The sequence below is a fragment of the Scleropages formosus genome, chromosome 5 (genome assembly GCF_900964775.1).
Source record: "Scleropages formosus chromosome 5, fSclFor1.1, whole genome shotgun sequence".
Taxonomy (NCBI): domain Eukaryota; kingdom Metazoa; phylum Chordata; class Actinopteri; order Osteoglossiformes; family Osteoglossidae; genus Scleropages; species Scleropages formosus.
Window position 1 is genome coordinate 37228087 of NC_041810.1, and position 16241 is coordinate 37244327.

Sequence of the window (16241 nt, forward strand, 5' to 3'; positions counted from 1 at the left end):
TAGTGTTATCAGCCCACACACCTTATTCACCGAGGTGACTTGCACTGCTAGATACACTACTTACAATGGGTCACTCATCCATACATCAGTGGAATACACTCACACACTATGGGTGAACCACACTACACGCTACAACAGCACATGTTGCTCCTTCTGCGGCCAGAGGATAATCTACTGCCATTCGCCTTTGCATAGCAACAGCATTAATGTCCTTAAGGCTCTCAGTCGTACCGTTGGCTATTTCTTCTGATGCTTGTGCTGAATAGAGCGTCTGCCGAGCAGCTTTACCGATACCACGCGTTGGGAACAATACCAGAAAATATCTCTCCCGTTTCAGAAAGTCCAGTTTTCACCAAGGGAGGACTATTTCTCCGACAGCGGAGGAGACAAGAATCTGGACGCCACGGAGGTTGGGACAACTTTCGAACGTGGGGCACTACATAGGACAAATAACAGGAACCTCCGGACTGATTCTTTGGAAGCCATGGCTAGGCGCATTTACCACACACCCAGAAAGTACCGTTTGGTAAAATAAGTCACCGTGAAGGTAACATTAAAGGTATTTTCCTGCGTACCGTTGGACATCGGAAGAAGCTGTTGCAAACTATCAGGGCTTGTTTGCCTGGCCATGTAGGTGCATTTAGAACTACCCACACGTGTGACAGAGCCAGGCTGACGACACAGATCGTTCCATTCAGGTTGGCTCTAAGAGTCACGTAAGGGTGTAATTTGTCTTTAGCCGAATTCCGCGTGGAAAAGTCGCGATAGTATCCCAAGGAGACAGGATTACCCGGTTGGCTCACACTAAATATTTTACTGTTAGAGGCCTCACGCGGAGTGGCTATGACTGTACGAATTGCTCATACACTTTTCCAGAATTCACTGGTGCCGTGTAACAGGACACCGCGATGCAAAGCTGCTGTGGGGTAAAAGTTCGGGAAACGGCTCCATCCACAAAACCCTAGGGGTAAAGGCATGAGTGGTAGTCCAGATGACACTAATTTTGGCACATGAGTACAGACAGGCCCAGCAACCGGTGCTATTGTCAGCAGCTGCATAACCCTTGCTCAGAGCCAGGAAAGCGCTGACGCCATGCAAGCCTTCCTCATGTAGATGGGGACAGTTTGCGTTCCCCCGTGGATTTCGTCGGCTTGCGAAGGAACCCTGCAAATTTCACGAGGCGCTGGTTGTCGAAGACGGAAAGCCGCATTTCTTCCCACGCCAGGTTGCAGGGCTCACGCTGCAAAAGAGAACCTCCCCCGGGCACCTTTAATGAAGTACAGTTTCCCAGACCGGGGCTTGAGCCCATGACCCTCAGCTTAAGACTCTTGCACACTACTGACAGAGCCAGGCAGGAACACCACTGCTACCAGCACTTCTGTGGAAGTGCAAGCAAGCTTAAGTGTGCAAATTCAGGAGGAGCACAAGCAAAATGCAGCTCTAGAATCCATCTTGCCACCTTCTCACTTGCTGGAAAGCAGCATCAGAGCAAGGCTTAAAGCTTCCTCCTGCATGGAGGGAACAGCTGGTTGACTCCTGAGGTGCCAGAAAGAAGGCACTGCTTCCACACACAACAGGAGCACCAGCCTAGCCTGCTCTACTAGGGCTCTTTCCCCTCCTCAGCAGGAGCCTTCCCACAAGCTCCTTGGCCCATGCTGAATTTGCCTGCAATGCTTTTGAGAGCTCAACTGACACAGCCAAGCAGAGAGCTTGGCGGGCTCGTCCAGGATTTGAACCTGGGACCTCTCACACCCGAAGGGAAAAATCATACCCCTAGACCAACGAGCCCCCCGCTCTCCGTGACCCCCTTCCTCGGCCTGCTGTCGGGAACCGCATCGTCCGTGGCATTTGTACCCGGCTGGAGATTCTTACCAAACGCCTTTGAGATTTTTAAATGAAGCGTACCGCTTTGCGCCAGTCGACAGAGCCACTCTACAATGGAGACGGCGCAGTGACGCCCCTCGGCAGGGGTTTCTTCCTCTTCCCAGCAACGTCCAGTAGCGCTTGCGGCCTGCCGCCCGGCCGAGGGAAGACGGCGCGCATAGCGGAACGACTCGAATCTCCAACCTCCAGGCCACACAGGTTCTTCTTTCGTGCTCCCTCGACGTTCAGAGCCTTCGCTGGAGAAACACCAGCGTCGGTGGGGTGCACTACCTTCAGGCGCCCGGGAGACAAAGCGGCCTTCCCCGACACCTAAGCACAGGTGGTGCAAGTCAATCAATCAATCAATCAATCAATCAATCAATCAATCAGTCAAAGGTTTAGTCACCAGATGCACAACAATAGAGCATGCAGCAGTGGTTGCTGCGATGAAATGTCTTTGAGTGTGTGTGGTAGGGTGATTTTAAAAAAAAAAATAAAAGGAACAACATACCTTAAGATTACAAATAACGTTTTCAAATTGCAGCGCAACAGAAATCGGGATGCTCTCGGCTGTACGCCTGTAGAAATTAGCCCCGGATCCGGGATGGCATGCCAAACTTGTTCAGCCTACGGAGAGAGGACAGGCGCTTCCGTGCTGTTTTGACCACGGTGTCGGTGGTGACGACATTCAGTCACAGCGCCTAGGATGAAGGGGGGACGAGCGGTGAAGGAACTGGTCTATTGACCGCTCCGACCTGGTGCCCCACATCAGTTCAATTCAATTTATGTTTATAGAGCGCTCTTCTCACAGAGGTTAACTGGTAGACTATTCCACAGTTTTGGGTTTGCTGGACGAATAGTCGCGAACCTCTCACTTACTCCTCGTGCCGTCTTTCCTGGCATGAGAAGCACCGTTTCTGCAACCCGGGCCTGTGTGTTCCTGTTTCATGAAATTGATATTTTGGATGCCACAGAGACAATAACAGACTACATTAACGTTTTGTATGGACACAGTTGTTGAGAAGAAAGCTGTAACTGTATTTCCTAAGAACAAAAGTTATATAACAAGGGAGGTCAAGGAGTCTTTAAACAGGAAGAGGTTGGCTTTCATCAATCAAGATAAAATGGAATTAAAATGAGTCCAAAAGGAATTAAATGCGTTGTTGAAGGGGACAAGGAAAAAACACAGAGCAAACTGTAGAACAAAATTTTAATTCAGGGGACTCCAAAAAACTTTGGGTTGCTATAAAAGTAGTAACCAATACGGAATCCCCCGAAAAAGGCTCATGACTAGCAATGACCAACAAAGAGCAGATGACTGAAATGACTATTTTCTTAGGTTTGAGTCACCTTCGGTGTGAATGGTAGATCAGGACTCTATCGTGTGTAATTCAGATCAGAGATTAGAGGTGGCTCCACACGCAGTTAGTTTGCTATTTAGAGGCATACGAGCCAAGAAATCCACAGGTCCTGATGGAATTTCTGGTTTTTTGCCGAAAACTTGTGCCAGTGAACTTACTCCAGCATTCTGCCCTATTTTCCAGAAATCATTTGACTCGCATACCAATCCATCTTTGTGGAAAAAACTAGAATTACGCCGGTTCCCAAGAAAAATTGCCCGGTTGAGAATTGTGATTTTAGACCTGTGACTTTGACTTCAAATGTTATGAAATGTTTTGAAAGACTTGTTGTAACTGTTCTAAAGGATGAGATTAAATTATCCCTTGACCCGTTTCAGTTCATCTTTAAGGCTGGGCGGGGCACCGAGGACGCCATTAATTGTATCACTCATTTGGTGAATAGGCATTTAGAAGATACGCACGCATTTGCACGTTTACTTTTTATAGATTTTAGTTTGGCTTTTAACACACTTCAACCCCAGCTACTAATTAGGAAGCTGACAGAGTTAAAAGTGAATCCCTTTTGCATTAAGTGGTTTTATTCGTTTCTAACAAATTGAACACAACAAGTTACGGTCAACAATTCTTATTCTGAGGTGAAGAGTACCAATATGGGGGCCCCGCAAGGTTGTGTTAGCTCACCCATTTTCTTTACATTATACACTAATGAGTGTTTAACTAGTCAGGATAACAGTACTTTTCTGATGTTGCCAGGTTTGTGGGGTGGTGTGACGATAATTGCTTGATTTTAAAATGAAATGAAGACTGTTGAAATGATCTTTGACCCCAGATCTGTGGGGGGTCATAGACCTGTAATAATACATGGTAATATTATTGAACAGGTTTCTTCATATAAATACTTGGTTGTTTGTTTATATAGATAATTTGTTATGCTGGTCTTCTCACATAAACAGTCTGTGTTCGAAAACTTCAGCAGAGACTACATTTTTTGTGAAGGTTAAAAGTATTTGGGGTTAACCAGAAGATTTAGTTTCTGTTTTACCAGTCTGTTTTTGAGAGCTTGCTAAGATATGGTATTACAGCATGGCATGGAAACTTGACTGTCCAATCAAAATCGAAACTTGCACGACTAGTACATACTGCTCTAAAAATTATAGGGTGGGAAGAGAAACGACGCATGCAGGAGTTGTACATGAGGTATCTATTTTAAAAGAAGCGAAACAAAAAATTGCTGCTAATGACACACATATTTTACATGAGAATTTCAACATGTTACCCTCAGGGAGACGATTTAGGATTTTGATGTGTAAATCAAATTGCTATGAAAATTCTTTTGTGCCATCTGAGGTTAAGTTTTTGAACAGAGAATTCCAAAACTGAGATTTAGATTGGGATTCAGTAGATTTTTCATATCTTTTGATTGTTGTTTTATTTATTCTTATTTTAATGTATGATATGATATGTATTGTTTTATGTGAGTCCAATGTTGTGCACTGGCCGTGTCATGGTTGTCCAAGACAAATTTCCCATAAATGGGACAATAAAGTATATTCTATTCTATTCTACCTGCAGCTGTGTCACGTATTCTGTCCGAGTCGATCGGTGCACCGCAGGACGGGCCAGCCCTAACTTTTGCTCGGGCTGGGTCACCAGCAGGTCCCCTAGACCTAGGAGGGTTGCCCCCTTAGTCGGGTTCCTCGCGGCACACGGGTCGGTCCCGGCAGAAGGTCGTGATCCCGGACGAGCCCCCAAAACTGTGGTGGGAAAAATGAGAATTGTCATACAAATAGATCACTCGGTCACTTGAGTTGCAGAAAACCTTATTTATTCGTATGCGCAGAGTCACACCAGAGCAGCCAGGCAAGCAGATATTTATACACATTCTAGGGCAGATTTTTGTAAGCATAGGCAGAATACATGTTATTTTTTGAACATTCCAGGTGTGTCACTGTGCCCCTCAATCTCTCATCACACACGTCCACTGTCACCAGTTTATCTCCTTTCTTATGTGAAACAGTTGCACACATCCTCTGGGCTTTACGTGAGTCTGCGTAAGCCACATTTCTCTGATATCTCATGGGAACAGGCTGGCACAAAAGGGGACATACAGAGAGCAAACTATAGCCTGGAATGTGCCGCTTTCTTGCATAGGCTATTCAGCAGTTAAACATTCTTAAACATTCTATTACAGAAGCATGTAGGCATAGCAAAGCTTTTAAAATCAAATTTTCATTCAGACTCCATGTCCCCTACCTCCTCCGGGACACGGGAGGAGTTCTCACGGAGGTGGGAGTTAAAATCATTCCGGACAGGGTCCTCTGACACTTGTTCCCAGCACGCCCTCACTATGCACTCGGGCCTACCGGATCTGTCTGTCAGTTTTCCCTGCCGTCTGATCCAGCTCACCACCAGACGGTGATGGGTTGACAGCTCAGCACCTCTCTTCACCCAAGTTTTCCAGAACATGTTTTCCTCAAGCCAGATGAAACAACTACAAAGTTGATCGTTGGCCTTTGGCCCAAGGAGCTCTGGTACCAAGTACACTTATGAGCATGCTTGTGTTCAAATGTGGTGTTTGCTTCACCACAGCGCTGTGTAGCAAAAAGCAGAAGGCTGTGTTGTCTTGGCTCCACGGGAGCGCTCATCACAGGAGCTTTCACCTGCTCCGCCACCAGCCTGGATTCTTTCACCTCTCCCCAAGAAGCACCGTGTCGACGCTCCCTGCAACCCTGTATGAGGCAAGCGGTTAAGACTATTTGTGTGTGTGTGTGCGCGTGTGCGCACTTAGCATGCGCCTCTAGACGTATGTAAGGAGTGTGTGTAAGAAGGAAAAAAAAAAAAAAAAAAACCAGCAAGCTGTAAAGGTTATGGAGTGAATGTGTTAATATTGATTTGGTGGGTATGAGGGTCAGCACCTTCAAGTTTGACTCTATGCTACTCTCATGGAAAAAGATAGTCTTGCCCCCCTCATTCAGGTGAGGGGAGAAAATTTGCTCCAGGTGGAGGAGTTTAAGCATCTTGGGGTCTTATTCACAAGTGAGGTGGCAGCGGCAGCAGTAATGCGGTTGCTGTACCGGACTGTGGTGGTGAATGCAGGAGCTGAGCCGTAAGGCAAAGCTCTCTATTTGCCGGTCTTCTACGTCCCTCCAAACAGTTTGTCCCTGTTTTAGAAGTCTGCCGGGACGCATCCTAAAGGTTCAAATTTCTTTGTGTTTTGTTTGCCCTATCAACGTTTCTCCATTGCGTTAAACGGACAGCATATATTTTCTGAACGTCTTAACTCTTACATCACTTTAGAACATATTAAGCACTTGAAAATATTGACTACTTGAACATATTTTCACACCACACTTGAACGAACAATTTCTCACACCACATTTCCGCCTTTGAGCATGAAACGTTCACACGACATGCTTGCATATGGTCCCCCTCGTTGTCATCTTGTAACAGGAGATTATTCCGGTACCACACTGCTATGGTGTTTACAGGTGAGTCGATGCCTTCGCCTTTAAATGCCCAAATCTTTCCATTCTGAGTTTCCTGTCTTCCCCAGTGACATATGCGGAACTGAATCCCATTTGTACCACCTACTTTGGGCCGGGATCAGAGCAAAAGAGGCTGCAGCGGGGCACTTTGTCAGGAACAAATCCGACATAATGATTCTCTCTTCCTCAAGTTTCTTTGCCGGAAACTCATGCGACTCTTGTCGATACGCTACGGTTTCTTTGGCAAAGAAGCGTGCTGTGCAGTGCAACCGTGTGGGCTGTGTCAAGTTGGGAGGCACCCTTACCTCACCGCAGCGCGTCATCATCCAGCAGCCAAGCGGTGTACTGCGATAACACCTGCAGAGACAACAGTCCCAATACTGGAGATGCGATGTTGCCACCTTCTTCGGTCACAGTGACAGTTGCCCCGAGCTTCGCAAGCAGGTCGCGACCCAGCAGCTTCACCGGACAGCGGTTACTAAGGAGAAACGAACGGTTAGTCACAGCAATGTCTTCTGTCACTCCCACACGCAGTGGGTCTGTTTTTTTGAGGCTTTGTGTTATTCCTGATGCTCCCATGAGGCAGATCCGGTTTCCATTTGCAGGAACCCCGGCACCTCCTGTCTTCTAATAGCGGATCTCGTCGCCCCTGTGTCCACCAGGAAGGGAAAGGGTTGATGCCGGCACCACCAGCTGTATCATTGGGTCTGATGGTTCAGGCTTTTGTCTCAAGCAGGCTGGACTTTGGCACTGCTTTATTGTCGGGTCGTCCATACCAGACTGTATCCAGGCTGCAGCTGGTACAAAATGCTGCTGCGAGAATTGCCCCGTCTGTTTCTGTTTTCAAATCCCGATTAAAGACTGACATGTTCACTCAGGCATTCCACCTCGAAATGTAATTCCACTTGCCTTGCTTGTTTTTTGCCACCATTATGAAAATGCATAATAAATTAGGTTAAGTAACAACTTACTAACTCTGTTCTCTCTTCTTGTTGAGCGTTGCCTCGCTACGTAAGACTTGAGGAGGCTGACCGTTGGTGACAGACGAATCCCATGCTGACTGAGGATGTTGACCAACTGCCATGATGAACGAGGCGTTCCATGCTTAGCTGGGGATCCAAGACACCATTTAGCACCAATATCATTATTGCTTGTTAAACTGGCTTACAATTGTTACTTAAACTAGAATGCCCAGGAGCGATGGGCAGCCACTGGCCTGTGCACCCCGAGAGGTTTTCTTTTTCTCCCTCAACTTTCAGTTGGGAGTTTTTGCTCCTTTCCCTGGTGGCCAGTAGGGATACTCATAGCTCTATAAAAGGGCTTCGTTATGGTAGCCATTAGTCAACTGTCTTCTTTGTTTGCAACTGCTCTTCTTGCCTCATGCTTGTGTTAAAGCGCTCTGTGTCACTCTGTGACCTAGCTCGAGAGTGCACGTCGGAGGGTCGCCGACATCCCAGGCCTGACCTCGACGTGATTTGAACACGCAGCCTTCTGATCTGGAGTCAGACGCGCTACCGTTGCGCCACAAGGTCGGTACCTGATGGGTCATGAACGAGGGGGCAGACCGTGTCACTTTCCAGCGTCTCCGCCCAGCAAACGGGCCAAGAAGAAGTACAGTTTGGAAAATGCGGGGCTCTGGAAAAGTAACACGAGGTGGGTCAAAAAGTGACCTCGAGGGATGCTTGGTGGTCTAGGGGTACGATTCTCACTTAGGGTGCGAGAGGTCCACCTCTGGACGAGCCCAGCCACCGGCCTCCGTGCTCTGCAGGGATGCTCGTGGAGACTCAGCTGCTCAAATGACTACCGCCCTGCAGCGCTCGCATCACTTATCATGAAGTGCTTTGAGCGGTTAGTCAAATCTCACATCCCCTCTTCGCCACCTGACACCCTAGGCCCACTGCACTTGCATATTGCCAGAACAGGTCTACGGAGGGTGCTATTGCCACTGCCCTCCATACTGCCTTCTCACACATGGACAGGAAAGGGGCATATGTGAGAATGTTGCTTCTTGATTACAGCTCAGCGTTCAGTACCATGTCAGCACGACAACCTCTTCTCTGAACGTTGGTAAAACCAAGGAGATGACTGTGGGAGGAGACCGCACACTTGTTCTAATCAGTGGGACGGCAGTGGAGAGGGTGGGCTGTGTTTAGTACGTGGGGCTCAACATCAGCGAGGACTTATCCCGGGCCCAACACCATCGAAACCGTGGTCAAAACAGCACAAAAGCTCCTTTCCACCAGCGCACCGAGCAGCTTTTTAGCATCGTGAACACCATCCTTCGGAGTGACGCCACCTGCTCTCAGAAGAACATGGTGCTGCGTATCTATAAAGTCATCCCCATGACAACACGGTGCGCTCTCGTTTTCCCATTTTTCTCTGTGCGTGTGCACGTGTGTGGTTATTGCTTTAATACAACTGTCCTAATTCTTTTTTTTCTTATACATTTTGCAATTTTTGTTTTATTGTCTAGGCATCTTGAATAATGGCCTTTGTTTTTTGGATCCAGTCAATGAAATTTATGTAGCAAATAGGTCACTTACAGATTAATACTGATTAGTGTTAACAATGCTGGATATCACACTGTAATCATTTAGGTTACTTTCCATAATAAATCAAACTAAGGAATTTACCAGTTTACTGTGGGGTGTTGATGATTTCAACAAATTAGCCTCAACTCTAAGGTCAGCTCTCAGTGGTCAGTAAGGCACAATGTTTAATTAGTTATGGTGTCCATGGGTTTGTGTCTGGGAAACGTTGTGCAGCATCTGTGCGATACATATCCGATACATTGTGGTTCTGCCCTCAGCGTTGGTCTCATTGAGTGGATGGAAAATACCTGCACCTTGAAGGATTTCCTTTGCAGTAGGATGTCTGAGGAAGAGCACAACGATGCAGAGAGGTACTGCCTTAGCCTGCGCTTAACGTTTACCTTCACGGGTCTTTGAAGATCCTTGGTGTAAAGTCTGTAGCTCATGGGTGTCATTTCAGGACTTTTAATGGCATCATCACGTCAGCTTAATTTCCTGTGTCTGGATTCTACCTCAAGTGTTTGGAGCCACATTTACATTTACACTTATTCATTTGGCAGACACTTTTGACCAAAGCGACGTACATCTCAGCAAAAGTACAATTTATGCATTACATTAAGAGACATATGACCCACGTAAACCTAGTTTGTTACCTACCACTTGCTGCACCGAGGTTCATCATTCAAGGAGGTGCATAAAACACAAGATAGACAAATCCCGATATCCTCCTACCAATTTTCTTTTTAAAAATTTTTATTTTTTTATTTATTTATTTATTTATTTAATATTAGAAGATACACAAGCAAGCAAATAAGATGCCAGAGTAGTGGCTGAGTGAAGGCTTTATCTGGTGACGTTCATGAAGTTATGGTGCATGAACATTTAAACCATACATGAGCGGGAGAGATCTTGGGCGAAATGGGTCCGGAAGAGATGAGTTTTCAGACCCTTTTTAAAAGTAGGCAGTTCTGAGTGAGAGGGGAAGGTCATTCCACCACAACGGAGCCAGAAGCGAGAACCTCTGTGCATTTGAAACGTGTTGATGAGTTGCCGTGGTAAAAGTGTTTGTAAGCACTAAAAAAAAAAAGTGGTTAATGTCATCTTGACTGCCTTAACTGTTTGCCTTTTAAAGCCCACGGAGACACTTGGTAGCGTCGCGGTGAGTGCTGCTGCCTCTTGACCTGAAGTTGGTAGGTTTGAATCTCAGCTACTGCTACAGTTCCCTTGAGCAAAGTACCTACCCTCGATTACTCTGATGAAATTCTTCAGCTGTGTAAATGGCTGAAGAGGTATCTTAACATGGTAAGTTCCTTTGGAGGAAAGTCCCAGCTGCATTAATAAATGTGACTAGTTAGAAGCAAATAGGTTATGAAAAATTTTATTGAAGCACTATTGTAGGAAACCTCCATCCATCCATCCATCCATCCATCCATCCATTCATCTTCCTCCGCTTATCCGGGACCGGGTCACAGGGGCAGTAGTCCAAGCAGAGCCCCCCAGATTTCCCTCTCCCCGCACACCTCCTCCAGCTCCTCTGGGGGAATCCCAAGGCGTTCCCAGGCCAGCCGGGAGACGTAGTCTCTCCAACGTGTCCTGGGTCTGCTGCCCCGAGGCCTCCTCCCAGTGGGACAAGCCCGGAACACCTCCCCAGGGAGGCGTCCACGAGGCATCCGGAACAGATGCCCGAGCCACCTCAACTGGCTCCTCTCGATGCGGAGGAGCAGCGGCTCTACTCCGAGCTCCTCCCGGGTGACTGAGCTCCTCACCCTATCCCTAAGGGTGCGCCCAGCCACTCTGCGGAGGAAACTCATTTCTGCCGCTCGTATCCGCGATCTCATTCTTTCGGTCATGATCCAGAGTTCACGAGCATAGGTGAGGCTAGGAACGTAGATCGACCGGTAAATTGAGAGCTTCGCCTTACGACTCAGCTCCCTGTTCACCACAACAGACCGGTACAATGACCGCATTACTGCGGGCGCCGCACCGATCCGTCTGTCAACCTGCCGCTCCATTTTTCCCTCACTCGTGAACAAGACCCCGAGATACTTAAACTCCTCCACTTGAGGGAGCAACTTCCCCCCTAACCCGGAGGGGGCAATCCACCTTTCTCCGACTGAGAACCATGGCCTCGGATTTGGAGGTGCTGATTCTCATTCCCGCCGCTTCGCACTCGGCTGCAAACCTCCCCAGTGCGCGCTGCAAGTCTTGACTTGATGAAGCCAGCAGGACAACATCGTCCGCAAAAAGCAGAGACGAGATCTCGCGGCCACCAAAACAGACACCCTCCGTTCCCTGGCTGCGCCTAGAAATTCTGTCCATGAAGATAATGAACAGAATCGGTGACAAAGGGCAGCCCTGGCGGAGTCCAACATGCACCGGGAACAGGTCTGACTTTTACTGCCGGCAGTGCGAACCAAGCTCCTGCCCCGGTCATACAGGGAACGAACAGCCCGTAGCAACGAGCCCCGAACCCCATAATCCCGAAGTACCCCCCATAGGATGCCACGAGGGACACGGTCGAATGCCTTCTCCAGGTCCACAAAACACATATGGACTGGTTGGGCAAACTCCCACGAACCCTCCAGCACCCTAGTGAGGGTATAGAGCTGGTCCAGTGTTCCACGGCCAGGGCGAAAACCGCATTGCTCCTCCTGAATCCGAGGTTCGACTATCGGTCGGATTCTCCTTTCCAGTACCCTGGCATAGACTTTCCCAGGGAGGCTAAGGAGTGTGATCCCCCTGTAGTTGGAACACAATCTCCGGTCCCCCTTCTTAAAAAAGAGGGACCACCACCCCGGTCTGCCAGTCCAGAGGCACCGTTCCCGAACTCCACGCGATGCTGCAGAGGCGTGTCAGGCAAGACAGCCCCACAACATCCAGAGACTTGAGAAACTCGGGGCGGATCTCATCCACCCCCGGAGCCTTGCCACCGAGGAGTTTTTTGACTACCTCAGCAACTTCAGCCAGGGTAATGGACGAGTGCCCCTCCAAGTCCCCAGCCTCAGCTTCCTCTACGGAAGGCGTGTCGGAGGGATTAAGGAGATCCTCAAAGTACTCCTTCCACCGCCCGAGGACATCCTCAGCTGAGGTCAGCAGCGCACCACTTCCACTGTAAACAGTGTTTGTGGAACACCGCTTCCCCCCCCCCCCCGAGTCGCCGGACGGTTTGCCAGAATCTCTTTGAGGCCGACCGAAAGTCTTCCTCCGTGGCCTCACCGAACTCCTCCCAAGCCCGAGTTTTTGCCGCGGCAACTGCCAGAGCCACGCTCCGTTTGGCCCGTCGGTACCCGTCAGCTGCTTCAGGAGTCCCATGAGCCAGCCAGGCCCGATAGAACTCCTTCTTCAGCTTGACGGCATCCCTTACCTCCGGTGTCCACCACCGTGTTCGGGGATTGCCGGCGCAACAGGCGCCGGAGACCTTATGGCCGCAGCTCCGAACCGCCGCCCCGACAATGGAGGCGTGAAACATAGTCCATTCAGACTCGATGTCCCCAGTCTCCCTCGGGACCTGGTTGAAGCTCTGTCGGAGGTGGGAGTTGAAGACCTCTCCGATGTTCAAAGGAAGAACTGCCACACAATTTTAATCTGCCTTTAAAATGCAATTAATTTTGCCAATACTTTCTTTCAGCGGAATGACCAAAAATTCTTTTGTTTGTGTGGTAGTTCTTCCTTCGAACATGATTTATTTTAACAAACAGATTTGAACATTGTTTTTGTTGTGCTTCAGAAATGTATTCCTTAACATGCACATTTCCATAGTAAATGGCAACATGAGGGTAATTTAGCTCAGAGAGATAGGGGACTGGATATCTTCCCTCAAAACTCTTACAATGACTATTCTTATGTCTTTACGAAAAACAAAATTAGTCCTCTGGCAAGAAATGTTAGGTAACCCTCTTGTTACCATATTTAGCATATTATCGTATCAACTCATGCGATTAACGAACACAACATAAATTACCGCAATCTAACCTTGTACGTGTATGAATCTTTTAAGTGTCACCATTCGCCGGCCTCTTGATGCAAAATGTCAACAGAGACAGCTGAGAAAGCTGAAACATTCAAGCCAGACTTCTCAGTTGTGGCTGACTCCAAGTGATATGCCATCATGAACTGATCATCTGTGGATAATGTTCCACGAAATGATGTTTTGGCAACAGCTTTATAGTCGGAAACCACCTCTTGTAACCTAAATCTGTGGTCACATATCTTGGCTTCAAGGAAAGCAATGGATTGTGTCGTGTGCACTGGTGCAACAACTGATTCAACGATATCTTTAAGGTCCAAAATAACCTGCCAGGCCGGCTCAGATGAGGGCACCGACTGTCCAACTACAAGTGGAAGTAACCTCAGAAGACTCCAATTTTCGTGAGCATTTCCTCCAATACTTTTGTTAAGCAGGAATCTCCTGGGAATAGCATGAGGACGGTTGCTCTTATCTGTCCATCTATAAGGAAATTTCTGAATGGACTCATTGAGAATGTCAAGTGTGAAATATTTTTTTGAAATTAACAAGTTCAGGCAGTGTGCCAGCTCAACTGGTAATATGCCTTCAAAGATGTCACGTGCAACATCTGGTGGGAAGCCAGTGCAGACGTTGAAATGAGAAAGATGTGCAGAGAAAACACACTGCCTTTTAACACCGTAACGAGGTTGTGCATTGTCTTGTGCTGACCTGCATGCACTTCATGCATCTCTCTGCTTCTGAGAGTAAACATGCCTGAACTCACTTCCTTCTCCTGAATTTCAGGCTTTTGTGCCACACAAAACCGGCAACAAATGCCAGTCTAGCAGAGAACTGACTTAATTTTCAATAATAATTTTATTTATTAACTTATTTCTTAAATCGGTGCTGGAATATTTTCTAGCAAGTGCGATATTTCTCTGATGAGCGATTGTGAAATCACTTTACAGCATTTAGAGATTATGCTTTCAAAGCTAAACTAATCACACACACACACAAAATACTTGTAGTACTTTGGTTTGATAGTACATTAGAATTTCTGATGAAAGCAGAGCACAAAACTGAACTAAAAAAGATTAACCTACTAACTAAACTAGGATTATCTCATCCCTGTTTTCTTGTGCCCACCACTTCACAACCTGGTGTTAGCATGACTCAGCGTCCGTGCTCCTCAATCCATTCTGCCTCCTGCAGTCAGAGCTGCCTCTGCTCGACGCAAAACTAATTATTATTATGAACTGAGCCTTTTGGATGCTTCCATTTTTCTGATTTCAACAGACTTTCTCTGAGCCTTTTGTTTCGCCTTCACGTTTTGAGCTTTGCTATTCATCATGTTAAGCGACTGCGAAACTGTCATGGTCGGGTCTTGCAGGCAGCGGCGGACCCAAGTGCAGAGCGGTAATCGTGGTGTCTTCGGGGAAATCCAAGAGAGGAGGTCAGAGAACAGGCAAAGGGTCTTCGAGGTGCGAACGTCGTAACAGGGAGGATCCAAAAGGCGAGGTCAGTACACAGGCAAGAGGTCGATGATCAGAAAGAGGCAGGAGATCGGGGGAACAAGGGACGGGTTCGGGGAAGGCGTTCGGGAACAGGAAATGGCTAGAGAAGGTCGCTAACGAGGAGGCAGATCAAGGTTCCGCATCAGCTGGTGGTGTGACGCAGCCTTTTATGCTGTAGTCTGCGTTGCGTCCCAGGTGTTCCGTGTCGGCCCGGAGGTGTGGGCGTGGCAGAAACAGTGCACTTGCAGCTCCGACCACGTTAATACATATACTAGTTGTAGAGAAAGAGCTGAAGTAGCGGGATGGCGGAGCTGCGGGACACCCCGCTGACCTCCCGTTAACGGTTAAGATACCCACTAGCAAGATAGGTGAAGGAAGAGCTGCCGCTGAGCCATTAGTCATCTCCCCGTTGGTACAGCTGTGTATTTAATATAACGCTACGTATGTTAACCATTCACCTTCGCAAGTAAGCTCATTTACCGCTGTAATACTAAGATACTATTTAGCTAACTATATTTTTAAGAAATCAGATGTTGAAGTGTAAACAGAACCCTATTGTTAATTTAAAAAAAAAATATATATATATATATATATATTATACTTCGAAACCCAACATCAAGACTAACGCTCAGTGTTACAACTTCCGCAAGAAACAACTGCTATCGCAACTAGAGATTGATGAGGTACAACACAAATGTTACGGCAAGGGGGAGCCAGGACAACAGGTCAGGGGGGAGATATCATCATCCCCACACTCTGAGATTGGGTACCAAGCCCCAAGAACAATGAGCCCTTGTAAGCTGAATGCAAGAGCAGCTGACCTAAGAGATAAGATCATGGCTAAGAAGGACACCTGGAGCCCCCGTGGCCTATTACCAAGACCAAGTGAAGTATCTACTGAAAGTCTACTTGAAGATGCGAATGCAGCACTACGAACAATCCCTACTGTGACCATCGCTGAGACCAACCAGCTGATATACAACACAGCAACAGTGATCCTTGAGATGCTTGGATACAAGATGAGTACCGAGCATAAGAAGCAGTATCCTCCATGGAAAAGAAGGCTAGAGGCCAAGATCAAGGCAGCACGAAGGGAAGTTAGCCAGCTATCGGAACTGCAGAGAGGTGTGAGGAGAACCCTGCCTAAGAAGTACAGCAAGCTGTCTATACCTGAGGCCTTAGAAACTGCCAAGCAAAGACTCACAGCCTTGGCTAACCGCCTGAAGAGGTACACAAGAGAGATAGAGGGCAGAAGAATAAACCAGATGTTCTCCACAGAACCATCCAAAGTGTACTCTCAGTGGCAGGGTAATAACGTGAGAGCGGACCCACCAAGGTTGGAGACTGAGCAATACTGGAAAAACATATGGGAGAAGGAGGCATCACATAACAACAAAGCCCAGTGGCTAGTGGATCTAAGAGCAGACCACAGCAACCTCCCTGAACAGGATCCAGTAACCATCACAATGGCAGACATCCAAGAAAGAGTCTCGAGTATGAAGAATATATAAAAAATATAAGTACACAATATAGAAAAAAAA

The 16241-nt window shown here is 47.5% G+C and overlaps 2 non-coding genes across 2 annotated transcripts; both read right to left on the reverse strand.

Moving 5' to 3' along the window:
- Nucleotides 1-1715: 1715 nt before the first annotated feature.
- On the reverse strand, nucleotides 1716-1788 carry trnap-cgg (transfer RNA proline (anticodon CGG)). Its single transcript has one exon. It is a non-coding gene; the product is annotated as a tRNA-Pro (tRNA).
- A 6381-nt stretch (nucleotides 1789-8169) lies between these two features.
- On the reverse strand, nucleotides 8170-8241 carry trnaw-cca (transfer RNA tryptophan (anticodon CCA)). The gene has a single exon. It is a non-coding gene; the product is annotated as a tRNA-Trp (tRNA).
- Between the last annotated feature and the right edge of the window lie 8000 nt (nucleotides 8242-16241).